Raw genomic sequence first — 27,846 nt, 5'->3', positions numbered from 1 at the left:
TTGAGCTCTCTGTTCTGTCCCTTGATCTGCTGGTTTATTCTTGACTTAATGCCATGCTTAATCATTATCGCTCTCTAACACACGCCCTGTTGGGTAGGGTAAGTCCCCTCCGGGTCTCGCTCTTGTTATTCAGAAATTCCCGGTCACTCTTTCTGGTTTATTCTTCCTCCTCAGGTTCAGGATCCTTTCGTCAAGCTCCTCAGGCTCTCACAGGACGGTCAGTTCCATGCCCTCTACCTCTGCGACCTCTTTTCTGTCCATGCACTGACTTTCGTTTCCGCTATACCGTCCCCAGGCATCGCTCTCCCGGTAAACACTTGATTTTTCTCCCGGTGAACTTGGGATTTGGTGCGCACAGGACATCCCAAGACCCCGGTGAGGCAGTGAGTGGGTCCTTACAGAAGAACAGGTTAAACTCGGGCTACACAGTCGGGACTCTCTTCACACCAATGTGACAAACTCTATCGTTGCTCTGAAACATCTTTTGTCCCTCCCTGAGGGAGGACTGTACTCTCTTGCTCCGCTGAGGACAGCCTTGGCCACATGACTCACTTTGGCCAATGGTCTACATGTCAAAGCAGTATGTGTCAGTTGCTGAACCAACTCAATTAACCAACCCCGCAAAAAGAATGCCATCTTCCGCTCTTCGTACCCTGGGTATGCTGGTGACTGTGACCCGCTGGGTTTCCAGTAGCAGCCATTACGAATCGGTCACCCACCCAGGAATCAGACACAAGTCTCTTGAGGGCAGACTCTGGCTACGTCGCCTTAGTAGTCCTCCTGGTGCGTCTGCTTGAACTCACACATGGCAGGCATTAAACACACTGTCAACATATTTATCTGTGGAATCGAGGAAGGCAAACATACCACCGGTTTGAACCATAAAGCATAAGTCAGGACGTCCTTTTTCCATTCCCTCTCTCTCAGGCCACCCTGAGATCAATTCTAATGCCAAAAATAATCGCAACGCTTTGTGAAGGGGAGATTTCCATGTGCCTGTAAAACCCCATCATTGACATTTATACCTAGGTTCCATTTCTATTCACAATTCATTATATTTTTCCACTCCTGACTCCCAGCGAATGGAAAACGGATTGTAAAAAGTAGGCCAGTGTCTTACAGGAAACTTCTTCATCCCAGAAAAAAACAGAGAGGGGCTCTTCCGAGGAAGTGGGTAATACTTCTCCTGCTGCTCAAGAGTCAAGGACCCGCGCTCGGAATGGGCCGTACTTGGCTGCCCCCTTGCGACGCGCTCCGGAATGATAATGTCACCCGCCTTGGAGACAGAGACATAAAGGCCTTGAAGAAACAGCCTTCACAGGAAATGCCTCCCGAAGTTGTCTGCACAGGAAATATGGACAAAGGGAGAGAGGACGCAAAAGAATGTGGACAGATCCGTTTTATTCTTGACTGACGCGTCCCGGGAACATTTCCTGTCGTATATCCTGGGTCGTCGTGGGAGGTGGGGCACTCTCCCTCCTCTCCTTCCTCTGTAACCTGCTTTTGTTTTTCTGAGAGGAAGGTTTTCACTTGGGGCTACTCTCTTCGTGGCAGGCTCTGCCTTTACTCGCCCCTCCAAGCCAAAGACTTGTCTCCCCTGGGCCTCCTGAAGCTGGGGACAGTGACTTTCAGGGCTGGGAGGGACAAATCCATAAGTATAAAGGGTTCTGGAGGGCGGGCATCGTGGCAATGTCTCCTCTCCTATTTCAGATCTCCTGTTAAGGCTTCTCAGTGAGAAAGCGAGAGGGCAGAATGCACTCCGTGAACGGGCTCCCAGCCAGAGACGGGGGAGGGCATCTCGGATCTGAGATGCGCTTCCTAACTCCGAGCCTGGTATTTACGGTATTTACATGATGCAGGCCATCTCAGAGCTGGGGGGGGGGGGTGCTGCAGGGCCCTTGATACTGGGAGGGGACCCCGAGGGGGGTCACCCACATGCATTTCTCTGCTGTCCTATCTTCTTCCCTCCGTCCCCACATGTCATCTGCTCCTGCCCCATCAGTAAGGTAGGGCAAATTTGAAAAGAACCTGAGTCTACAGGAGGCCAGTCACATGCCAAAGCCTACTTATCCCGTCACAGCGGGACTGGGATTCAGCCCTCCCCGTGTGTCTATTTGGTCTTCATCCCTGTGGCTGGCACAGAGCTCCTGAAACCCTTGGAATTTCCTACGTGATGAGCGCCCTAAAGGTGACTTTTGTTATGTTAATGAGGTGACTTCCTGAAAGATCGTGAGGCTGGCGCTGGTTGCCAGGGGAAGCCGCCCTGTGATTGGAAGGTTGGAACTGCCAGTCCCCACTCCCAAACCTCCAGGGAGGAGAGGGGGGCTGGAGTGTGAATCCACAGAGTCAATCATGCCCATGTAATGAAGCCGCCAGAAAAACCCAGAAGGTTGGCGTTCGGGGTTGGTGAACACACAGAGAGGCAGGGAGAGTGGGTGCCCGGAGAGCATGGAAGGACCACGCCCCTTGCCGGGTGCTGCCCCCAAGTTATAGCCAATGCAGTAAACCCATGATCAGTGAGAAAAGTGTTTCTCTGAGAGCTGTGAGCTGCTCTAGCAAATTACTCAAACCCACTGAGGGGACCATTGGAATCTCCAATCCATAGCCAGGGGCCCAGATCACAGTGACAGTCTGGCCTTGTGACTGGTCTCTGCAGCAGGGGGTGGCAGTCTTGTGGGGCAGAGCCCTTGACCCATGGCTCCTGGTGCTCTCTCCAGAATCGAGTTCAACGGCGGGACCCCCAGCCGGTATCTTTACCCACCATGCATGATTCTTCTCGGGGCCGGATACAAGCAACCCTCACAAAATCAGGATTTGGGGATTAGCGAGGAGGAAGAAAGAATGGTTTTGACCGGGGAGCGGGTTTGGGCTTTCACATGGTGTCAGGGATCAGAGCTCACACAGTCTTCTGGGGACGCTCTGCCGACATCCTGGGGAATGATGGAAGGATGTTCAGATGACCTCCTGGCTCTTCAGAGGAGGCCTTTGCTGGCGAGGATGAAAGGGATGAGGCCTAGGGCTCGTTCGGAAATCACATGAAAGGTCTGCGTGACCACACTGGGAAGGAACCAAAAAGAACGGGAATGGCAGTCTGGCTCTGATGACCCTTTGACTGGCCTCATACAAGCTTCTAAAGCGGAAAATGAAGAGAAGAGATTTTTCAAAGGAAAAGCGATTCAGGTGCGAGCCGGGGATGACACTCATTTCACACAGCTCGTCTCCGGGGCAGCCGGCCCCCTGCACACGTTAGCATGCCGAGCAGACCGGGTCTCTCCCGAGGCCTTCACGTTCGTTCTGTCGTTCACGCAAAGGAAGGGGGGTTGTTGCACACGGCCACCAGTGGGGAATGGAAACACACAGACAGGACTTTTCTGCCTATTGACATCCTCTGGGGGACCCTGGTCTACAGAGAAATAATAATTTCCATTTTGGAAACCAGCCAGTCTGCTCTCATGTCCACCAACTTCCCCGGGTCTGGATCCCGAGGTGGGCACACCGCCTCCCTGCCCGTGAAATGCCAACTCAGCAAAATCTCTGAGCTCTCAGTTCTTCCCTCTGGAAAGCAGGAGAGAACGCATCCCCTCCCGCCCACCCCTGAGAGTAAGTGAGGCCGCGCTCGCCACTGACCGAGGGCTAGGCTGGGTTGCAGCCTGAAGGTGTGCATTAAGCTGGACGCTGTCAGATCACTGTCCTTGCTCCCCAGCGGCCAAACAAGGGCCTCCTTAAAGGGAGGTCTGAGCACACACGTCCACCATCGCTGTGTGTGTGCATGTGTCTGTGTGTCTATGTGATTGTGTATCTGTGTCTGTGCATGTGTGTGTGTGTGTGGACATACCCAACACATGAGCTGGTGTGGTGTATACCGTGCTCCCTAAAAATACTTTACAGATTAAGATTTCATAATAACATGATGCAAAATACAGCAACAGGAGTCTGCGCATCCTCCTTCTGCTCCCCTCCCCTGGTGGTCTGGCCTCCAGTCCACTCTGAAGACAGCTGCTCTAGGACACAGACACCCGTATGTATTGCTTGTCTTGGAATGCCCCCAGCTCTCTTGTCTGGGCTGAGCTGGTTTCCCCTGGGCCACGGGAGTGACAGGGCTGGGAGAGGGGACACCGTGAAGGGGTGCTTATCCCGTCCTTGCGTTGGGTTGTCCAACACTGGAAATCCACCAGGGAAGCCACATCACGTCCATGTTCATGACATAAATACACAAAAATCCACGACATAAATTCAGTCCTACTGGGAAGGAGCCACCAGGAGATAAGGTCCTCCAAATGCTAACAGGAGAGAAACAGACACCTGGAAAGAGCCTCTCCATACTGCCTCACAGTTATATCCTCACCCACGTGCTGAGAATCCTCCAGGGGTGATCAGCTCCGGGACGACATAGGAAAGGTTGCACGCTCTGCCTCCCCTTCAGTCTCGGACACAACTTCCGCCTCGTGGGTTACCAACAGAGGCCAGCTTGTCTCCTCTGGAGCTCCTCAGGCCCAGGGACTCACCCAGCACCCGTGGCCCTCTCCAGCACAATGTTCTGTCATTGCACACAACGCCACGCTCATCACTGCCAGACGCCGAGCCTCAGCCAGAGCGGCGATTTTGCTCATTTCTCTTTGCACAGGACCTGCAGCAGGGCCTGGCTTCACATGTTGGTGGGATTCACTCTGCTCTTCTCCTAACAGGTGAGTCCCCTCAAGGGCAGAATCTGCTGCCTTCGCCCTGCAAACCCCACATTTGCTCACAACCGATTCCACTGCTCCCTCGAGATGTCAATCAGCCAGCCTTGCCTTTGAATTGATCGGGGCTAAATGTGTTTATTAAAAAAACTTATGTCAATGAAAAGGTGTTACTTCGTTACTAGTTACCGATGATCATGATGTGTCTTACGTCAGACACAACTAGTTAGGGAAAGCCACTGGCGGACCACGACTGCAACTCCCAGCTGAATCCAAGTTCTCTCCCAGGGAAAATGAACCTACACTTTCCTGCCCCACCAGGAGCCAGCAAAATCTGGTGGGAGGCATTCACCTTCATTTTTTATTCCAATCCCCCCAAGAAACTCTCCTGAGGGTGAAGACGTTTTCCAAAGAGAGGATAAGGTCACTCTATCCTACTGCAGACACACTCAGTGCCAAACCACGGGTCCCCTGAGTTGCAGCACGGAGAAGCAGACCTTAGCTGATCGCCTGTGACCGTGAGCTCCAGGGCCGAGCTGGCCAGCCTGTTTCTGAGCTCATTCTGTCTCTGCAAGGATTGTGTTAAAGACAGAACTTGTTTCCTCGACCTGTTTCTAGCATCCGGGGGCTTGTATATAAGGGAGAAAAGGATTTTAAAGGTTGGACGATCCCATAGAAGAGAAGCATGAAAAGTCTTTTGAATTTTCTTGGATGAGGTAAGCGCTGACAACTCATTTTAACCACATGATACCAGGAGTTTAGGGACACACCAGAACTTCATGGGCAAGTGGGGAAAATGATTTCTCTTTTAATTCACGACGCAGAGCCAGCTGGGCTGCACTTCCAGCTTACACAAGCAAACTTGGGTCAAAGACAGTGTCAGCCAGGAGGAGTGTGGCTGGTGACCGAGTGGGTGCCAGGCCCCTGCTCACCAGACCTTGTGAGTTTGCACCATCCTCAGCCCCTTCTACAACAAGACAAACGGAAGGCATGGGGCTACAAGGAGAAGATGCTAGATTCGAGGTCCTGTACGTACGCTTAACTAACCCATGGTAATGAAAGGGGAATTTAAGGAAGAATGGGAAAAGAAGAAAAATATTGATTTATAAAACTATAAATGTTATAAATGGGAAAATAGAAATATTATGAAATGTAAATTGTAAAAATATAAATACAACTTGACAAAAATATAAGTTTAAGGCTCCATGTTTACGTAAATCAACGTGTGTCTATAGGCAATCAGCCTTCTAACTGACAGCCGGGTCGCAACCAAAGATACCACCTTATTTGGACGGACCGAGACCACTTCATGTTTTCATTTTATTTTATAAATCTATGTTGACCCACTCCTCCCATCTCTTTCAGCAAAAGTAAAAACAAAAAAAAAAGTAAAACAAAAGTAAAAACAAAAGAACACTTAGGCACTTTCTTTATCTGCCACTTCGTTTACTGATGTAAATCACACAAACTTTTCCCGTTGACTTATAATTTCGACAAAGCTTTGTATTTGTGTAAACATGATGTAGGGTTTCATTGACCCATGTCCCCACGATCATGCTCTCATTTAAATTATCAGAATACGTCCCACCTGATGCCTTGAAGTCTGCCTTTAGGAAAGACCCGGCCAAAGTGTGAGGCAGTGTGAGTCTCCTCTCCCAAAACACTTCTGCACCAGGTCCGGCTGGAGTACCAACCCTGCTGGTCAGTTCAGCGAGAACCCCCCTTCCCTGAAACCCCATCACCTTGTCCTGCCTTCAGCAAGAGTTGGCTGAGCAAGAATCCTTCCCCATCCACTAGCCCTCCTCACCACTGACTATAAATCACCGGCTGCTCTTGCTGTATTCTGAGTCGTCTGACCTGTCACCCCCACTGCGATAATCCTGACGCCTATCGAAACAGCCCTGAATAAAGTCTTCCTTACCATTTTAACAAATGTCAACATAATTTATTCTCTTTTTCCCCCCCTCACTTTTTAAAGGAGTGCCACCCCCTCTATGCCACCCCTCTGTGGGGCTCGAACTCACGACTTGAGATCAGCAGTCGCACGCTCCACGGACTGAGCTGGCTAGGTGCCCCCAAATCAATTATTCTTTGACAGGCAAAACATCTCACCACTGACCCAACTTGAAAGCATCGGAGTAAAAGAGTATTCACAGAATGACCTCAAAATCCATTATTCAAAAGGAAGTGTTCTGAGAGCATTCTAGAACGTGCCTTCTTTCTCTCATCCCCCCGGGGCAGTCTCGTCTACTCTGTGGCATTCTCAGTAATGACTATGCTCCCAGCTTCCGAGTTCTGGGCCACCCCATCCCCTCCAGCCTCCCTAAGCAAATCCTATGTTCCGGACATCCTTCAGGGATGTCCCGATGCTAGCTCGCACCCCCCTGGGTGTCTACACCACTCCTCTTGGCTTCAAGCAAGACTGCTATGGTTGCTTAATCTTCTCTACCAGGTCATGAGAATCCCAAGCTGTGAAAACGTTGCATTTCTCTGCCACCCACGATGGAGTCAACGTGGTGGGCCTTCAGCAGACAGTCCCTGAACGATTGAACAAATGTCACCACTCAATTCAATAGAACGGAGAGCAATGAGGGGAAATCTTAAAAGATTTATTTTCTGGAGGAAGGTTGGATCCTTGACCTCACCTGAGCCAGGCAAATTTAAGTCATGCCAAGCGAACAAGTGCCCCCTTGTGGCCATGGCTGGCAGTGCATCACTCCCAACAAAGGCAGTCAGTTGGGGGAGAGGGAGAAAGGAGTTTGAACGCTGGAAATGAGGGAGTTTACCTGTTCCCATAATCCGGACAGGATATTTACAAACCTGCCCCTCCTGCACTTCCTGTTTCGGTTGTTGGCATCACCCTGTGTTTGTCTCCAAATTTAAGAATCTAGATGTCGCTCACCCATATCCTATCAGCCACGGTCTGGGGTCTTCTACCTCTTACATCTCTCTCTCTACTCCGTTAACCTGTGCTCCACACTTGACTCCTCTGTAAAATGGGTACAATAACATCTCCTCCCTGAGTTGCCGTCAGGACTGCGTCTTGTGTTATCGTGCCTGCCCCTGCTGGGATATGCAAACAGATTCATTTCTCTGCCCGCAGCTCTGCACTTAGGCCCCCTCCCTAACTCTTCAAACACTTCAAACCCCAGCAATGCTGAGTTACTTACAGTTCCCCAAACACACGCTGTGGGTCCACGCTTCAGTTCTTCATGCAAAGCAGCAGCTCTCAGAGTGTGGTCCCTAAGGCAACAGCGTCAGCCTCAGCATCCCCTGGGAACTTGACAGAGACAAAGATTCTCAGGCCCCACCCTGCACACACTGAATCAGAAACATGGGGTTGGGCTCAGTGATCTGGGTGCTCTCAACCCCGCTGGGTGCACACTTAATTTTGAGAACTACAGGTGTGTACCACGTCCTCTGCTGGGAGAGTGCTTTCTCACTACACCTGTGAGTCTGGGCACCGGTGAACTCCCCTGCATCCCTCAAAGCCCTTTTATGAGGAGCCTGGCCTGGCCTCATGGCCCTGGATAGGGCTACTCATGTTCACCTCTACGCTAACACTGTTCACCTGCTTGAGCTGACTGGCGGCTTGGCTGGTTGCCAAGAGGAAGAATATAATTCTCTAATTGGTGGAGCCCCGGTGTCAGATTCAGGATATCTGGTACTCTTCTCTTTACACATACCTTTACAGTTTTTTTTTTTTAAATTTGCAAATCATATATACCTGTCTCTCCATTTCCTCTATAGGAAGTGAAGCATTGACAAGGTTCTGAGACCTTTACATTTCTCAGATGAATTTTCTGTCTTTCTAGGCTGTGATTTCCTCCCCAAGACTGTAGCACTTGGTCTTCGATTCAATTCAACAAATGATGGGTAACATAACAGCGGAGAAAGCTGGCCCTGGAGACAGGCCAATGTGCTTTCTGCAGGAAGTGCTTCTTGTTATTTACTAGAAGTGAGTCCTTGGCCAGGTTCACGTCCCTGATAATGACGGCTAGTACTGAGTGCATGCCCCCCCTCTGTGCAAGATCCTTTACTGAGAATCATCTCCTTTCAGCTTTATGATAAACACAGAAGTACAAATATCATGCCCATTTTACAGATGAGTCATCTGAGGCACAGAGAGGTCAAGCACCTTGCTCAAAATCACACAGCTAGTAAACGGGGGATTGGGATCAAAGCCAGGCAAAGGGCCTTCCAAATCTATTGTGACTTTTTTTTCTGACTCTGCATCCTAAATATCCTTCCAAGATGCCCTCTTCTGTTTTTGTCCCCCTTTTTTTTCTCATTGTGATTAAATATATATAACAAAACTTGCCACATTAACCATTTTAAAGCATATGGTGCAGGAAGTCCATTCACACAGATGGGCACCCGCCACCACCATCATCTCCAGAATGTTTTCTTTTTTTTTTTTTTTAAATATTTTATTTATTTGACAGAGAGAAATCACAACTAGGCAGAGAGGCAGGCAGAGAGAGAGGAAAGGAAGCAGGCTCCCTGCGGAGCAGAGAACCCGATGTGGGGCTCGATCCCAGGACCCTGAGATCATGACCTGAGCCGAAGGCAGAGGCTTTAACCCACTGAGCCACCCAGGCGCCCCCAGAATGTTTTCTTCCCAAACAGAAACTCTGCCCCATTAAACACGAACTCCCCACTCCCCCTATCCCCTACACCCTGGCAACCACCATTCTCTATTTTATCTACGAACATGACCACTCAAGGTCCCACATGTAAGTGAAATCATACAGTATTTGTCCTTCTATGACCAGCTTACTTCCCTCGGCATGATATCCTCAAGGTTCACCCATATTGTACTGTGTGTCTGAATGCCCCCTCCTTTTTCAAGGCTGAGTAATAGTCCACCGTGTGGTTACCACGTGTTGCTTTTGCTTATCTGTTCATCCACTGATGGACACCTGGGTTGTTTCTACCTTTTGGCTACTTTTGGCCAATGCTAGGAACATGGTGCACTGTGTCTGTTAGAGTCCCTGCTTTCAAACTCTTTCTGGTATGTACTCAGAACTGGGATTGCTGCACCCGACAGTGATTTCAGGATACCTGGGTTTGGGGTTAGTTCTGCCCCCTCTTTTCAGTACCCTGTGTATAACACAGAAATAGACTATCTTTTTTCCCCCTCTGAGTAGCTATCGCCATTACAATAAGTATGTGAAGATGGAGATCTCAAATTCTAAAATATAGAGGTAGTTGATAAGTTCCACCTGTCACTGCCTCAAGAGGAGGAGAAGGAACTCTTCAACCACTCCTAAGTTTGTTTGTAAGTGGGTCTGGTCTGTAGGCTACGATCTGCACTCCAAGGATGGTAAAGACCTTCCCTTTCTAGCATTCTTATATGCCGTGAAACTCTTTGGTCAGAAAATGGTCTCTGATGACCCCCACAGGAAAGAAAAGGGGACAGAATGTTAATCTGCTGGCGCACATGCCTGGGAATTTTGGAGTCCCAAAGAACTGTGTTATCCATACGCTGTCTTAACAGAGATGACACCTGGCACACTCTACCACTCATTGTTTAAAATTTTTTTAAACACTGTCATTTGTCGTATGATTTATGTGCAATGGTCTGAGCCCTTGGAAGGAAATTATTTCATCAATCCATAGCACAAATGAAGTAATGGTTTGTAACTTAAAGATGGATATACCGGACGATCAATTTTCATCTTATATCATCCCAAAGAAATGGCCTGATAAAATCACATTGTGATTAATTTTTTTTTAAGATTTTATTTATTTAGTTGAGAGAGAATGAGTGAGAGAGAGCATGAGAGAGGAGAAGGTCAGAGGGAGAAGCAGACTCCCCAAGGAGCTGGGAGCCCGATGTGGGACTCGATCCCGGAAGTCCGGGATCATGACCTGAGCCAAAGGCAGTCGCTCAACCAACTGAGCCACCCAGGCGTCCCCACATTGTGATTTCTTAATATAATACTACCTCTTGCAAAAAAAATTATTAGTTATATTTTATTAAGCAATATTCATTAATTCTAGTTTTTTCAGCTTTTGAATGAGTGATTCTTAATTACTTCTTTTTATCTTCTGAATGAGTGATCAGTTAAAGCCTATAGTTGAAAGAACTTAGAATTAACAGAGAATTGGAAACTATCAAACAAAACAAATGCATGTAAAGCATGAGATTCAACATTTAAATTAGATAAGGAAGGCATGAAGTGGAGAGAGAATGGGTGAAAATTTGGCACCGTGATGAGTTTTATAAGACACCCACAGCGGTTGCTTTCACAGCATTTATGATGAGCCAGAAAAATGCTTTACAGACCAAAAAAAAAAAAAAATCTTCTAAAGGCAATTCAGAGGAGCGCTCGCCTGAGTGGCTCAGTCAGTTAGGCAGCTGCCTTTGGCTCAGGTCATGATCCTAGGCTCCTGGAATCAAGCTCTGTGGCAGGCTCCCTGCTCATTCGGGAGTCTGCTTCTCCCTCTGACCCTCCCCCGACTCCTGCTCTCTCTTTCTCTCTCTCCCTCAAAATAAATTCATAAATAAAATCTTTTAAAAGCAGTTTGGAGAACAAGTGAACAGCTTCTGAATCCTCGTAAGGGAAAAAAGTGTTTAGAAATTTGCACGGAGGTTGGGGACTGGGATGGAGGCTGGCCCTACACACACCCCCATTGACCACTAGAGGGGGCAAATCCACGCGTCTCAAGCTTCACCTTCCAAAGGGAAATGAGGCCAGATTAGGAGTCTCCAAATAACCAAGGAATTAATTTTTGGCCTCTTGGGCGATGTGACATAGAACTATCAGGTTTTTGATGTTCCGTGTCCCTACGTAAAATAACTTTGGCATTTAACTCTGTCACACTAATAAACTGTGCCTCGGGGATTTTGTATTACTTAGTTTTGTTTTAAAAATGTATCAACTCTAATAAAGGTGACAGCAACTCTATTTCCAGTAAAAACGGAATCACAGCGTAAATTATTCTTCCATCTTAAAGGGGTTTTTTGGTTTTGTTTTGTAAAAGAAAAACAGCTCTCACTATTTTATGGTCTGCGCAGAGAACATAAACACTTCTGCGTATGATTAATATTCTACCCACCCCCCAAGAGTGAATCAGCAACTTCTAGGTTCCTGTTCTTCGTAAAGGGGGAAAAAAAAAAAATGAACCCTAGGTGGGTTCCCCCCACACATTATTGGCTCTCGCCCAACCACACGTAACTTGCCTTTGCTCAAGGAACGTAAGCTAATTTAATTATATTCTTCAAAACTAAATCACGAAGGCAAATAAAATATAATTAATTCCAAGGCAACATATCTATCTCATTATTCCATGCTCATGGGGATTATTCAAGCCATCGCTTTGCTCAGTATTAAAAGTACATATTAAAATTGAGTATTAAAATTGTGTCATGACACAGAAGCAAGGATGAGAGGGACTGGTGGCCTTTGGGGAACTTGTAAGCTATTCTATGCATTTTCTTTGAGAGTGTGAGAAAACCAGCCGAGAAGAGACGCTCCTTGGTGTTGAGCTGTTGGCGAGGAGCATAAGCCATGTTGTCACAGTGGTCCCTGATGGCCTCTCAAATCTTCAAGGATTTCCTGCCCTGAGCACGTGAGGTCGACAACAGTCTGTATCTCCCAGACATCCTGCAGCCCAAGGGTCTCTTAAGGGTCTTGATTAGTACTTACACTGAGACAGAGAAGAGCTATTCACATGCCCTCCTGCCACTCACTCCGGGGAAGGGCAAACAACTTGGCCAACGTGAAAAGCCAGAGCACCGAGAGAATCAGAAAGAGACCTGAAGATACTGACTCGCTAGTTCCCGAGACGTGGGATCGAAGACGAGAGATCACAGGCTTTGGTTCCTGTTTCCTTCTTTCCTCAAAATGAGGATAAATTGGATAAATCTAATTTTGTTTATTCCTAGGAGGCAGGAACTTCAGTTGGGCTGGTCTTGCCAGAAAGGTTTGCTAGCTGAAACTTTGAGGGTACATGGTCAGGGTGCACTGCCCTTGACCTGGGCAAGAGGGGCCCCCACTCAGACCCTCACGGGAGCCAAGGGGTGAGCCAGCATGGTGAAGGCCTAGCTCTACACCAGACTCCCGTTATCCCTGCCCTGGACGTTCCTTCCCAAACAGCCCAGGCTTGCTGCCATGGCCTACATGAGCCTCTTCGTCCAGTGCCCTCTCCCAGGAGCCAGCTGCTATGCATAGTGTCTATGCTAGACACCCTGGCGTGAGCACCAACAGAGGGGCAACTGTGGGGGGAGTGGGGAATGACCAGTCTTTGGACTATGGTCGGGGGTGTTCCCCCTCCTGGACCCCCCCGTACCAGTGTGGAACACTGAAGGTCACGGCAGTCTGAAGCTGGGCAGCCTTCCTGCAGGAGAACAGAATGTATTTATTTTATGGAGCTTGATTTATAATTTTTACACTCATCAATCAAGCTCACAAAGTGTTCAGTGTGGATGTGGGTTTCCATTTCAATAGATGTGGGTCTCTATCTGTACTCTTGCCCAAGCCTCAACACACATTAGAGGCTGCATTACTCAGCGTGCTCCAGAGAAACAGAACCAATAGGATATATATAGACAGAGATGTAAAGAGAGGGATTTATTATAATGGATTGGCACAGACACACAGACGCACCCAGCATGAGTTTGTATAGTTTGGTAATACAACACAGGGCATTGCAGTCCATAAAAGTCACAGACTGCAGAGTTGGGAGTGAGAACTCAAAACAGCGGGCACAGGAAACATAAATGCACCACAATTAAAAAAAAAAAATGAAAAAAAGAAAATGTGTTGTGTCTTCACTGAAACATCCCATCCAAAAACGATGAGCTCATGCTGTTTGCAAGGCACAACTAACACAAAAGGACACTGAGGTTTTGTTTTTTTAAATGTTTATTTATTTATTTGAGAGAGCAGAGAGCACAAGCTGGAGGTGGCGGGAGGAGGGGGAGAGGCAGATGGAGAGATTCCCCACTGAGCAGGGAGCCCAGCGTGGGGCTCAATCCCAGGACCCTGAGATCATGACCTGAGCTGAAGGCAGATACTTAACTGACTGAGCCACCCCAGTGCCACAACACAGAGGTTTAAAGGTCACTGATCAAATATTCCAGACTAGATAGGCAAACTCTGGATAAGAAGAGTAAGGAAGGGGAGAGGACCTTGCAAATATTAGAGCATATAACAGAGACACAGTAATTAAAAATATTTGAATGGACTAGAAACAGACCCAAATGCATGTGAGAATTTCGGCTATTAATGCAGCTGACATTTCAAATCTGTGCAGAGACGACTCAGTAAATAGTGACGGGATAACTAGCTAGCCATTGGAGAAAATGATTTTCAGTTGACTCTTTACTACCTTCCTTGCAAAAACCAAAGACTGAAAATTTAAATCAAAGACTTACACATTTCCAAAAAAAAAGGTGGGGGGCGTAACAGCGGTAAGAGAAAACATGGGGGGATTTCCATGAACAGAGGAGAGTTAGAGATACCCATTAAAACATTAAAAAGAGCACATAGGAATGTGTGGACATCGAACAGGCATAAGGCATGTGCTAAGTGAAAATCAATCACACGACAGGACATGTGCAGATTTTGATCATTTCTCCAGAAAAAGGCAGGATCTGCATATAGACGTTACTGTATGTGCAAAGAACTATATGGACATAGAACTCCAGCACCGTTTAGGAAGATGGAAGATGGTATGTTACCTCTACAGAGGGTACAACTGAAAACTGAATCAGGGGCATTTGCTATACAATGAACAGCACAGAAATTAGAAATAGCACAGAGAAATGAACCGGACCAGAATCGTAGCAGAAGACAATTCCCTTAAACACCTGCTAGATCGAGTAGAAACAAGGGAATATATAATACTTAGGATTAGAATAATACAGTAAGCTAAGTTTAAAGGTATCAATTGCTTCGTAACTTCTCATGTGCGAGTAATTCCTCATTTCTTTGCCTGAACCAAATGCAGTCCCACTCAGGCTCTCTTGCTGGGGTTGGTTTCCTCAGTCCCTGGCACTCAGGGAACCCACCTCTCCTCAAGAAGTAGACACAGCCACTCCCTCGAGGGGCAAAGCATTCCAGAACTCAAACACACAAGGTTGGGGGCATCTCACTTTGTCCAAGGAGGAAGGCGGGTGCTCCTAGAATCACCTTTTCATGTTTTTACTGATTTGTCCCCAGTAGCAAAAAAGGCCTCTGTGTTCCTCCTTAACTCACTGTCAGATAAGCTTGTGTAGTAGGTACAAATTCCACTGTGCAAACTTGGGTCGGCATACAAGATAACCTTGTTTCTCTATTCTGAGTAAGAGTTCTAAAATTGAGATCCCACATGATAGAAATGTAATTTGGGTTGTTTGTTTTTTTTGGTTGGTGTGTGTGTGTGTGTGTGTGTGTGTGTGTGCGCGTGCACACGCTTGCACATGTGGGTGTACCTCTGTCAGATAGATAAATAACATCTTTAAAAAAAAGGTTGAAAATCTGAATAGTGCTGCAAAAAATGTAAGAATGTTGTCAACACTTGGTCAACACCATCCCTAGAATCCCTTAAACGGGTTAAATCACACTTTCAAAGCTCAAATGATTGATTAAAACATTAATCATCTTAATTCTGTACTTTTGGCAAGTGGAGAAGGACATAGATGTTTATCTACGTGCTATGTAATCTCTTCTAGAACGAAGAGTAAAAATAAAAACTACTAAATCCTTTTTTAAGTAAGAAGGCATAACTGAACCTCTTAAGACACCTGTGTCAATTTTCAAAAACTGGATGACCAAAAAAGGCATTTTCCATATTTTTCAATAAAATTGAAATTCAATTTTACGCAAAAAAAAACCCAAAAAATTCCGTAACACTTAAAAATTTCAATAAAAATGAAAAAAGTCATTTTCAACAATTCAGTGCAATAACAGATGAGAGGAGCAGGACCAGATGAGAATCTTGATAAAGGTCCTTATTGGTTTAAGGCCAGAAAACATTTTACTCATCTTGGTCCCATCCAACAAGAAATGCTATGTGATGCCATCTCGGTCACTTGTCTCTAAACGACATGGACTCGTTCTGATTTCCTCTCTAGCTGTTAATTTGGAGAAGGAAGAGGATGTTCTGTTGTGTTTCATTTCAAAATGGATAGGATTTTTGGCTCTTCCTCGGCAACTTCGTTTTTATTGTGTTAATAGAGAACGTGACCTGTGGGGATTTTCCACATTTTGGAACTTAGCGAGATGTTTTTCTCTCTGGCATAAAACACGGATCAATTTTTGTGGATGTTCCAAGAGGGTTTGTTGGCATGTGGTTCACAGACAACCGACAGGCCGTCTGTTAATAAAGCCACGAGTGGTTAGATCCTTCTTGGTCTGGCTGATCTGCAGGTACCTGAGACAGGTCTGCTGCGATTAGGGATTACCAACTGTCTCACTGCACTTCCACAAACATAAACTCTCTCTCAAAGCTGAGTTGGCCAAATTAGAGCATGTAACTATCTTCTTGACAAAATTCCTGAATCGATGCTGTTTACCTTGCATTCCACTCCGATGGGCCATGCCATCGCACTACTTGCGTCCCCCTTGTGAACATCTTCCTGGTGTTTTTCCCCTCCCTTTCGGCCTTTGTGCCCCTACCTGCCAAGTGGTCCCTTGTAATCAGCTTCTACCCATCGTTGTGGTGAAGCCTATAATTCAACTTGAAAATGCCTATAAATGGCAAAATTTAACCCATTCACGTTTTCTAGGATTGATGTTTTAACTTTACTTCTACCATCTTGTTATACACTGTGCTATAAAAAATCTCTTTTCTTCATGTTTACTGGATTGTAAATGCCCTGCTCACTCTCCATGGGACGTAGACAGGACTTACCCTCCAGACCAAAGCCCTGTGGGTCTCAAGCTTACCTCGGAAAGGCAGGAGGGGGGACAACGGGATGGAGGAGGGCCGGGGATAAGGACATTTTGGAGATAGGAAGAAGGATCAAGATAACGGACTCAAATGTTTTGTTTTTGTTTTTTAAAGATTTTTTATTTTAATTTATTTGACAGACAGAGATCACAAGCAGGCGGGGAGGGGGGGGAGCTAGTGACCTGAGCTGAAGGCAGAGGCTTTAACCCGCGGAGCCACCCAGGCGCCCCAACTGACTCAAACGTTAACAAAGACATTACCGTAGTTCTGCACTGCAGGCAAGCGGACACCGAAATCAAACACGGAAGAACACAACACCAAGCGACAGCCAGGTTTATCTGAGAATCCAAATACAGCTCACACCAGCACTGGGGCCCGCACCCTGGAGTTACAGCGAGAACTGCCTTCTTCGCAAGCAAGGGGCAAACTCTGTGACAGCCTGTGTTTCCACTCACAGAGCCGACTGCCCCCGCCTCCCCGCCAGCCCCTCTGAAAGCCCCCGCTGTTCTCGGGTACACGAGCTTTCAGCTCTGGGACACTGCTTAGAACCTCTCTTACGTGCACTGCGCCGCAGCACAGCTGATCCCTTACATCCGGCGTAATGACACGCACAGATGTGTCTTTCATTCCAGAGGCCCTCGCTCTTTCTTTACAACACAGCACAGTGGGATCTATTTTTTCTGCCATTTATCACATCCAACATTTCCTATTTGTTCCAGCGGACCGCCTCTGTTCTGAACTCTAAGGCATCCCCTTCCCCAAGGTTCCTGCACGGGGGATAACCACGTGGCTAAATCAGATAGTTTTCCGCACTTAGTGATCTTTCCTGACAAGAGTCACACATTCGAGGAAAGCGCTTCTTCCTAGAAAAATGCATATACCCACAGAGACACAAAATTCTGTATACAATTAGAAGAGGTTCAAGACCTCCCTGAAACATATCTACGATACCAGGTTTAAAATCTCTCCAATCTCACCATAATTCATGATGCAGAGAAGACTGGGGCCGGGGCCAGCCCACGGGAGGCGGCGGAGGCTCTGAGTGACCCCATTTTCAGGAGCATTCAGTAAATGTTAACTGGCAAGGTACAAACAAGATGGAGTCTATAAAATGCATAAATTCGCCTGAAAACCAATAAAAGCAATCTTTATATGGTATTATTTTACTCTAACACTGTATTTCGTTTGCATGTGCCTAAATCTGAGCTATGAAAGCACTTTGGTGGGACCGTCCCTTTCCACTGAGATCTACACCAAGCTCTCACCAACGTGGGTAGTAAACACAAGGCCTTGGGGTCTTTGGATTTGCTCATGTGACTAAAAGGGAATGATATAAAAAAAAAATATCTTCTAATTTACTCATGATCTTCAAGGTGTTCTACCTATGTACACGAGGAGTAAGAGACCCAGAGGCCTCCCTGCCCCTGAAAGGCCTGCGGCAGATTGAAGCCCTCCCAGAGGCTTCTCCGCACTCCTTGGAGCTCACCATCTTGTGGCTGCTCTCTTTTGGCTCCCACATTTATTTCTATCATAGTACGGATGCTCTGTCCCATTCCAGCTGGGACACAACACTGAGTCCTTCCTGTTTCCATAAGCAATCCACTTGGACCAAGCCTCTCCAGACTTTACGGAGGGATTCTAAGGTCACAAGCGTTCATCTATGAAACCCCTGGGTCCCTCTCTTCCAAAGACCTCTCCAGTTCTACTCTCTTTTCCTGTCCCAGACTACGCTGGGAGAGTCCAGTTCTGCTGGCTCTTCTCACATGAAGCCATTCAGCTCTCTCTAGGTTCTACCCCCAAATTTAGATGCCCAAACCCATCACAGTGTGGTTCAGCAGAACAAAAGAACTCCAAACAACGGGACCCATCTTCCCTACTAGGGCACTAGGATTGTTTCTTTCCTGTTGTATTACTAAATGCTAGGCAGTTCATACAGGTTTGCTTAGTCCTTCCAACTATTTCACAAGTTAGGTATTTTCAAAACCATTTTATAGGTGAGAAACCTGAGGTTTGGGAAAGTTAAAAACTGCATAAGGTCACAGAGTAAGAGCTCTGCCAACCTCATTCTCCCACTCTCTACCTCTATCTTAAACCAGCAACGCTATTTATGTTTGACTCCTGCCTGGTGGTGGGGTCAACCTCTTTCCTACCCCTCCCCTCAGGTCTGATTCCACCACTGAGGAATTTTTCCATCTGCTTCTGATTATTTGTCTTCCATTCACCTGTTTTTTGGGTTTTTTCCAAGCCTGAGAATAATAGCAAGTTGTACAGAAAATTAACAATTTAACTTTTTCTGAGGATAACAGAACCAAGAATTGGGAAGTCCCTCAGAAGGCATCATGTCCAGGCTCACACAACACTAAAGAATCTGACAACTTCCTCAAGGTGGCTGGCAACGGGCTTGGGTGCCCGTGGTCCCCACAGCAGACCTTCTGGGTGTTTGGGGCGCTCTGATTTGACAGAGTTCTTAATGGAGTTATCTGCCACTTATTCAGGGCAAGTCAGGAACTGTGAAGTCAACCTTGACTTCTCTCTCACCCTAAATCTTAGCAGGCACCCAGGCTGACTCAATGGGGGCCACACAAGCCCACATCTGACCACTCTTCCCAAACCCCCTTGTGTCAAAAAGGCCAGTTTGGACTGCTGCTACCTTCATGGTGGGAGTGGGATGTAGACTTGCCCCTCAAAGTCAGCAGATGCCAGAACCAGCATCAAAGCCTGTGGCATGGAACAGGGGCTGCCGCAGCTTCCCCGAGGGGTAGGTTACACCTGACCAGAAGCAGGCCAGTCATCAGAGACTAGAGCAGGACTCTGCAAAATGAAATGAAAGCTTGTGGGCACAAGGCAGGTGATAGCAATGACCAAGATGGGTCACACAGGGAAGGTGAATTTGTTATCAACATTCCAAAATCACTAAATTTTATATACAAATCCAGCTTGCTGGTTTTCTCTTAAAAGAGCAGAGTATGTGGGAGCTTTTGGCCTATATTCTAGCACAAAAATAAATAGCTACAGCCAAGTAGGGGCCATCCCCTCAGTAACTCACACCTCAAGTTTGCCACAGACCTTGCAACTCCTCTTTGAGTTATTCCTGATGCAACGTAGTCATGTCTTACTTGCTTGGGTTGTGATCCTTGGGCTAGAGTGTCCTCACAACTCGATTTGCTGGGACAGTCCCGGCTTAGGCCTGTGGTCCTCATTAACAGCACTCCTTTACTCTTTTTTTTTTTTTTTTTAATTTATTTATTTGACAGAGATCTCAAGTAGGTGGAAAGGCAGGCAGAGAGAGAGGGAGAGGAGGAAGCAGGCTCCCCACTGGGCAGAGAGCCCGATGCGGGGCTTGATCCCAGGACCCTGAGATCATGACCTGAGCTGAAGGCAGAGGTTTAACCCCTGAGCCATCCAGGTGCCCCCAGCACTCCTTTACTCTTAAGTGCCTGGTTTGAAAAGTAAATTATATGGTCACCCATATAGGCATAATACACAAGTCACCCCCCCCCCCCACATACACAATGACCCCTGAATTCACACAAGTACAGTCAAGCACAGAACCCTGTTATAAAGTGATTTTATTAAATTGATTTGGACATACTGTAGGTCAAATAATATTTTCCAAAGATAACAATTATGGACCTTAAAGCTCGACATAAAATTAGTAGCTTCAAAAGTGTTAGTCATATTCCCCAGCAACAGCATGATAAAATAATTCAACTATGTAGAAATATAGAACTCTAGGACTAGCTGGAAACTCAGAAATCATTTAGCCTAATATCCTCATTTTGTGAGAAAACTAGACTCAACAATTAGGCGATCTGCCCAAGCTCACACACCTAATAGTAATAAAGCTAGAAATCAAACCGATTTTTCCTAAAACTAAAATCCTACCGATGATATTTCAGCTGTCTCTCTACCAACTAAAAGTCTAGGCGGCTCTCTAATGCCGCAGGCTACCATGACATGGACGAGGGTAAGACACTACAGTAAATCGTAGTCAAGGGCGTCAGGCCTGGAAGGGGCTTTACCCAGGAACTAGGCTGGTCCTCTCCTGGGCAAGGAGGACACGCAGGAGAAGGGACTTCCCAAAGGCTGTGAACAGAGCTGTCTCAATGAAAACCCAGAGAGGGACGCAATGATCCCCAAACCCCATCTCTAGTTTCATGGCCCACCCACTAAATTATGTGCTCCTTTTAAATCTCCTTTATGCCTTAAGGTTTTAGTTACACAAAAACCCCTTCCAGTCAAACAGAAGAAATTAATTCAAATATGAAGAGAAAATCAAGCTTTGTTTCAGTATTTCGATGACTATTTTGGGTAATTCATTCCAACCTCTTAACACAGTTGACAGACACCACGAACCTATTCACCCATTTCAGAGCTCCAAAGATGCTTAACTTCTCCCAAGACTTCCTGAGCATAAGGACTACATGTGGGAATCAATGGAAACAGGAATGAGAAGAGAAAGTTAAAAATTAGTTGCTTTTTGTTCTCATCATTGGGGACTTTTGGTCTTCTAAACATTCCTTGAGTTCTTCCACATGAGTTTTTAATATCAATCTAGCCACAAAAAGAAAGGAAAAAAAAAAAGAACGAAAAAGAAAAGAAAAGAAGACAAGAAAAAGGGCCTATAAAAGTTGGGATACTGAGCAACTCAGTATCTCTCCCCTCCCTGCTGCTCACTCCGCCCCAGTGCCTGGCCGCCTTCCGCTCCGCAAATGTGGCAGCAGGGCCAGCCAGCTGGTGCTCCCAGTCTTGCGTGCTCCACTCCAGTGCCCCCCTCAGAAAGGCCTTCCCTGACCGCTGTCTAATGATGCCCCACCCCCACCCCACCCCCACTCTAAATCATCACCCTAATTTATTTTCTTCATAGCACTTAATCACTATCTCAAACTACATTATGTATTTTCTTACTTGCGTATCATCTGTCTCCTCCACCAGGAGTAAACTCCATGAGAGTAGGGCCCTTGTCTGTCTTACTCAGTGGTATTCCTAGCACCTAGCACAGTGCCTGGCACATAGGAGGTGTTCAATAAATACTTGCTGAATGAATGAAGAAAGGAAAGGAGAGAGTGACATAGACATTCATGCCTAAAAACGAAGGAATACGTGATCCTCAATGAAGCTATTGAGGACTCCTACACATTATTGCCCAAAATTACAGAAACAGAGACTAAATATTATTAGTGACTCCTCCCACCAGCCACTTCTTCTATGGTCTCCCCTAGTTAGTAAGGAGCTCCACATGCTACAAAAGGAGCCCAAGAGGGCAATTCTGGATGGAGAAAGTTCCAACTTTGCTTGCTTGCTTCTTCCTCCCTATTTACATTCAGCTATTTCCAAAAAATTCAAGTTAAAAATATGTGATGTAGCCACTAGAAAATTAAGTCTAACATAGAGACACAGTGATTAGCAGAAACCACTACATGTTTTTTTAAAAGTTCATGAAAAGTTCAAGGGCATGTATGTCTGCCAGTGATTTCTCTGATGGGCCAAGTGAATGGAAATTATGAGTCACCTAAAATCTAAAGTGAAATTTAATGCCATCTAGGAAGGGATGGATATTTACGGGTACTGCGAGGACATACAGGTAAAGCGGGCTCAGAAGTAATGGGATCTATGGAACAATATGTAGGGGCTGAACCGAAGGATAACCTCAGAAATACCAGAACACTGTCTTTATGAGAGCTGTTTTCAAATGCATTAACCAGTATGCCTGAATCAAGGGAAGGAAGGGCATGAGCTCCTGAAAGGGGGATGTCTGGGGTAACTGTAGGGTAAAGCATAGACAGAAGGTGACTCAGGAGGCAATGATCATGGTTTCCTGTGTCATATTTCCCACTACTGAGGCATCAAGCCCAAATCCCAGGAAACACACACCCATGACTGGGACCTCAGGGCCCAACTTGGGCAGACACTCAGAGGGATTCCAGATTCAAAGTCAAGTTGTGGAACACACTTGGCATGAATCCAAAAACAGAACAAAACAAAACCCCCCCAAAAAACAAAACAAAACAAAATCTCACATATGCCTCTTCAAAAAGAATGTCCTGCTGGGGCTTGCTGTAAAAATTTCTTGGATCAATGTAGGTATTTACAGGGTTTCCTTCCTAGTGGCACTTATGGGTTTTAAGATTTTTAACTCTTAGCAAAATGCTCTATATAACTGATATTTTGAGATGGTTTCTCTCCTTTGTGTGCACTCTCTGGTGGATGCAGAGGCTGGTGCTCTGACTGAAGGCCTTCCCACACTCATCACATTTAAAAGGTTTCTCCCCAGTGTGCACTCTCTGATGGATGCAGAGGCTTGAGCTCTGGCTGAAGGCCTTCCCACACCCACAACATCTATAGGGTTTCTCCCCAGTGTGCACTCTCTGATGGATGCAGAGGCTTGAGCTCTGGCTGAAGGCCTTCCCACACTCATAACATTTATAGGGTTTCTCTCCTGTGTGAACTCTCTGATGCATGCAGAGGCTAGAAGTGTGTCTGAAGGCCTTCCCACACTCTTCACATTTAAAGGGTTTCTCTCCGGTGTGGACTCTCTGATGCATGCAGAGGTTTGAACTATTACTAAAGCCCCTTCCACACTCACTACAAACATAGGGTTTCTCACCTGTATGAACTCTCATGTGAATCTGAAGATGTGAGCTCCAATTGAAGGCTTTTCCACACTCATAGCACTTATAGGGCTTCTCCACTGTGTGGATTTTCTTATGTCTGTTAAGTTTTGTTGTAGTACTAAAATCCTTACCACAATCATCACATTTATAGACCTTCTCTCCTGTGTGGTCTCTCCAATGAATATGAAGTTCTGATATATGAAAGAAACCCTTGTCACACTTGTCACATTTATGGGGCTTCTCAGCAGTGTGAATTTTCTGATGCATAAAAAGATCTGCTCTCTCAGAGAAAAATTCCCTACACATGGGGCACTTGTAGATCATTTTTCCTATTTGGTATCGTGATTTAGAGGAAAAAATTTCTGTACGACTACTATAGTTACAGGATTGCTATTTCATAGAGTCTCTTATTTGGCCATTCTGGCAGTTTATCTCAGGCTTGCTCTATTAGGTAGGTCTAAGGTTGGCCTAAGCTTCTCCCTGCCTGTCTTTCTATGGAAGATTTCTTCCTGCATAGTGCTCCTCACTCAGTATTATTATTGATCATAAAGTGACATTTACTTCCACATGAATTCTGTAACTCATTAACACAGAATTTTCCTTTAGATCCTGAGTTGTCAACATTCCAAGGGGCTCCCAAGGTGCAAACCTCTGCGTTTTTAAGCCCCTGGAATCTTCCTCTCGTAGAATAATCTCGTACTTCCCACTTCTAGAAAAAGGAATGCACAGTGTCCCCTGTGGTGGAGGGTCTCGATCCCCTGCAGCCTCCCCTTGAAGAGTCAGTAGGACATTCTGCCTCCTACACATCAGACAGGAGCCTTCCCAGGAAGTAAGCTCCTCGGGTTCCAGGTGTGCCAATCCTTCCTTCTGGGATTCCCTACATGAGTCTCACTCCAGTCTCCTGTAACAGAAACATAATATATTGAAAATGCCTCTTTTCCAAAAATTGCTATTGGCTCCATAATTAATTTCATATAACTGTGACAGCAGCAATACAGACCTTTTTTGATCTTGGGGAAGAAGCTCTCTTATCTTCCAGAGAGATGTATCTCTTGGATTTGCAGGTCTGAAGAAGAGAATTTGTAGATATCATGCTCCTGTTCATAGTCCAAGTATATAATCCACTTACAACCACTTATTGTAATCGTCTAAACAACACAAAGGAATATTATTGAAAAAAGAAAAGCAATCCTAAGACGCAAGTATGAGGAGCAGCTGTCCTGCATAAAGGAGCAAGAAGGAAAACTACCCCCGCTTTGAACTGTAGAAGGGACAGTGCTTGCTTTAGAACTAAAACATCCCATTTGAGTAGCCTTCTGATCTACAGAAAGAGTAAATCTATGACATATTGGTACTGAATGTCACTCTCTGCTTAATTGTCCTGAATGGTTTCCTGATATACTTAAAATAAAATCCAAACCATTCAGTGAAAACCCAAGGCCCTGCATGACCTGGCCTCCACTCTCCCCCACAGCTTGCTGTGCCTTCTGTTTCAGTTCTCAACACCCCAACCTAGTGCCTGAAATACTTTCTCCCCCACCTTGCATGTGGTTTGCTGTGTCAGCTGCCCCTCCCTTACCTGAGGAGGGTCCCTGGCTGAGACTATCTTAATCTCTTGTTTGATTCCTTCAAAGTACACAGAACTTATAATTATCTTATTGTTCCTTGGTTTTTGATACATCTCCTGTAGTCGATGTAAATGCCACGAGGAAGGAACTCTGTGTGCTGCCCACTGTTACATTCCAGCGAAGGCAAAGTGTTCAATTAATATTTGTAGAGTACATCTATGGAGACTTTTATGACAACCTCTCTCCTCCAAAAGACATACCCCACTTCATTCGGGTACAGAGGCACACTTCCCATTGCCTTATTACCAGTCTGACAACCAACGGGGGACAAAATACACAACAAATAGAATGATCAGGAAATAAAACAAATCTCAAAATATTCTACTTGAACTCTTTTGAGGCTTAGGACTATGTTTTAGAAATCTTTTCATCTCCTATATTCTATAATCAGTAACTGATACTGCAACTAATTAATTAAATGAAATCAATGGATCTTCTTAAAGTAACACTCTCAGTAGTCATGTTCCATATAAAGACAGGGTAATGGGCAAATGAGATTTCTTCAACATTAAAGTGGCAAAATAAAAAAAGTGCTTTTAAATGGAAGTGTTAGGATTATGAAATTGAACTGGATACCCAAATTTCAGCAAAAATATAGTCAGTGGCTAGAAAAATTACATACGCATTTATCTTCTGTTCTGTAACTACACTACTAGAGATCCATCCCAAGACACACTGGAAGTGACTGATGTCCTAGGTTATTCACTGGGGCAGTACTTGTCACAGCAAAACTGTGACAAGTGATTAGCAAAACAACCTAAGGCCCATCCACAGGGGACTGGTCCAATCAGCTCTAGTACTCCCTCACAATAAAATGCTGCTTAGCTGCTCAAAAAAAAAGGAACAAGGAAGAATACTATGCACTGAAATGGAGACCCCAGTCATACTGTTTGGCAAACAAAGCAAGACAAAGAACAGCATATATACTATGGTAACTTTTGTGCAAAGCAGGGATGGGAATGCGATTGTATGTATTTTTCACATAACATGCACAAATTAACAGAGGATAACACAAAACCAAATGGAAGCAATTATGTATGGAAGATGAAAGAGCAAACATGAAGTAAAACTTTTCCGAATGTACCTTGTTAGGTAGTTTTGGCTTTGGTAGTGTGTGTGCGTGTGTGTGTGTGTATTTATTTCAAAAATAAAATTAAATCAAAAAAAGGAAAATGACACCCAAAATTTTAAAACAAATGAAGAGAATGAACCTTAATTTTCAAGTTGGTAACATCCAAAAAGGGCTTCTGTGTATCACATACTGAGTGTACATACTTAGTGGGACATATTCTGTTGACCAAAAAGAGCTGCAAAGAGGGGTGCCTGGGTGGCTCAATCAGTTAAGCATCTATCTACCTTTGGCTCAGTTCATAATCTCAGGGTCCTGGGATCAAGCCCCACATCAGGCTCCCTGCTCAGCAAGGAGTCTGCTTCTCCCTCTGCCACGTACCCTGCTTGTGCTCTCTTGCTCTCAGATAAATAAATAAAATCTTTTTTTAAAAAAGCTGCAAAGAAATCAAATTTCTTTCAATAGTTTAATTGTTAGTTATAACAACACTGGTGTGTTTAGAAAGATTAAGCAAACAAGTAATTTTGTTAATATTGTTAGGAACCAAGGCTCAATGTAAGATAAACCACATACAAACATAAAATCAAAGTTAAGGAAAAAATAATCCAACATAAAATTTGATTTGTCAGTTTGAATTTATGTCTTTTTTAGCTCTATCCACCAAAAAGACCTAGAAGCAATAACAACCAATGGCAAAATACCATTCCCTTAAATACCCTTCTCCACCAAAAGACACAGGGATCCTTGAAGGAGCAGCAGCTGATTTCAAGGCCAGAGCAGCATTTTACAAAATGAGCCTGGGACATCTCATTATTTCAGAAAGCAAGAGAGTCGTTCCAAAGGAACACAAATGCCAATTTAATGAAGAAGCTCCCACTGGCCAAAAATAGGACAACTGAGCATCAAAAGGAATAATGAACACAATCTGCTAAAACAAATTAAATATACAAAACCTCCGGAGTTCACAATGATTTCAGGGGTGAGGAAAGGGGGCAGAGGGGAGCAGAGAGACAAAGAAAGGGGCAGACAGAGGCACAGACAGAGATTCAAGGCACTGAATAAAACTGGAAGTAACTAGGCCACCAACTTAGACAGCATGGTGGGGAGGGGCAGAGGGAGGGAGAGAATCTCAAGCAGACACCCTGTCGAGCGAGGAACCCAGTGCAGGGTTCAGTCTCACAACCCCGAGATCGAGACCTGATCCGAAATCAAGAGTCAGATGCTTAACTGACTGGGCCACACAGGGGCCCTTCTCTGAACTATCTTTTGAGGTAATGCAACAACCCAGCTAATAAATGTGTAACCTCAACAAAATACCTGACCATGACCAGGAACTTCACATTGTGAGGACCAGGCTGCTGTCATCTAAACCCACTCACCAATCTTAGCAAAACTCAAAAGAGGAACAACTAGACCTCTGGCCCCTCAGTATGATGTAATAGGAAACACACAGCCTCATCTGAAATATTCTTGCCAAAAGATTGAACCAGAGCCTAACCAAGACTCTAGACATCATTTTTATTTAAAGGAACAAGGAGGGATAGAAAAAATGTCAGGAAGCAAGTAGGAAACTATCAAAGTGTGAGGCAGTCCACAGGACAGCTGCCTGTTGTTCCAACAAGTAAATGGCCTGGAAATGGGGAGTCATGGGGGAGAGCTCCCTAACAATCAAATGTAACAGGAGGACCTTCTTTGGAATCTGATTCCAATAATTCAGCTGCAGAAAGGGGACAAGTAAGAAACAGGATTAGGGATGGGGCATCACATTGTGCAAGAAATAGAGCCAACTGTTTTAGGTGTGTGAACACTACTGGAGTCGGGTAAAGAAAATGTCAGTGTTCTCAGAGATGTATAATGAAGTCTGCAGGAATGAAGTACATGAGATGGGTCCAAGACGGGTCTTCAAATGCTTTAGAGGAGGAAAAAAAAGACAGTAAAAAAGGACAATAAAGCAAATGTGGCAAAAACACTGT

The 27,846-nt window shown here is 45.5% G+C and overlaps 1 long non-coding RNA gene across 2 annotated transcripts in view; it reads right to left on the bottom strand.

Annotated features, from left to right (window-relative positions):
- Window positions 1-20,114: 20,114 nt before the first annotated feature.
- Window positions 20,115-27,846, bottom strand: part of LOC123954243 — a 44,515-nt gene continuing 36,783 nt past the window's right edge. For both annotated transcript variants that reach the window (XR_006821052.1, XR_006821051.1), the window contains exons 3-4: window positions 24,177-24,242; window positions 20,115-24,077 (exon numbers count right to left, since the gene is read on the bottom strand). This is a non-coding gene — a long non-coding RNA (uncharacterized LOC123954243). The remainder of the gene's footprint in view (window positions 24,078-24,176; window positions 24,243-27,846) is intronic.

Source organism: Meles meles, chromosome 12 (assembly GCF_922984935.1).
Source record: "Meles meles chromosome 12, mMelMel3.1 paternal haplotype, whole genome shotgun sequence".
Lineage (NCBI taxonomy): Eukaryota > Metazoa > Chordata > Mammalia > Carnivora > Mustelidae > Meles > Meles meles.
This window is presented reverse-complemented; position numbering and strand designations above follow the sequence as displayed.